Below are 829 nucleotides of genomic sequence, written 5' to 3' on the forward strand. Positions count from 1 at the left end.
CTTTTTTTGTTTACATTTTTTTTCTTTCCTAGTTCAATTTTTTGCTACTAAAATTATTTTACCTTGTTACAAACAAATGAAATTCTCGTACAAATTCAAATTCTCATAAAACTTTTTTCTTTTAATATTTTGACTTCTGACTTTTTGCTGTTTCTCATTTGAATTTTTCAACAATTTCAATTTTTCAAAGTTTCTTCTTGTGATCATGACTTTATTCATTTTTTTAAACTTTAATCTTGCCATAAACCTTTTCCACAACAAATGGCCCCCCTGCCACATTTTAGACACCCCTGAATTAAATACACATACATGTGCTATATGCCATTGTAATGCAGATGTATCAATTCCTCATCGACCAAGTTTTAAATACATTTATATTCTAATATTTCAATAGAGACACAGACAACAGCTTGCACTTACAGACAAAATATTGCAAACGAGTCAAAAAGCTCTAACCATGCATACACACGTGGACGTGGAACACTTTTGAAAATAAGATTTATGACAAAAAAAACATATTTCCAATGGTGATATATATTTTGAACTTACACCGCGACAGCTGGTGACTATTGGAAATGACAGTCAAACCTCGGAACGCCATTGGCCGATTACGCCATCTATCCTGCCAGCGACCCGCCCATTTATTCCCGTCGAAAATCCTTTGAAGTCATGTGGGGTTGTGCCAAGAATGCCATGTGGTGTTCCGGAGCGACGTTCTGATTGGGCGAAAGGACGCACAGTTAACGCCCACTCCGGGAGCCGTCGCCGTCTCCGATTGGTCAAATCGGGCCGCCCCAGATTCGCCATTGCTAGTTCACGGTCTTCCCGT

This window comes from Doryrhamphus excisus, chromosome 9, assembly GCF_030265055.1.
Source record: "Doryrhamphus excisus isolate RoL2022-K1 chromosome 9, RoL_Dexc_1.0, whole genome shotgun sequence".
Classification (NCBI taxonomy): Eukaryota; Metazoa; Chordata; class Actinopteri; order Syngnathiformes; family Syngnathidae; genus Doryrhamphus; species Doryrhamphus excisus.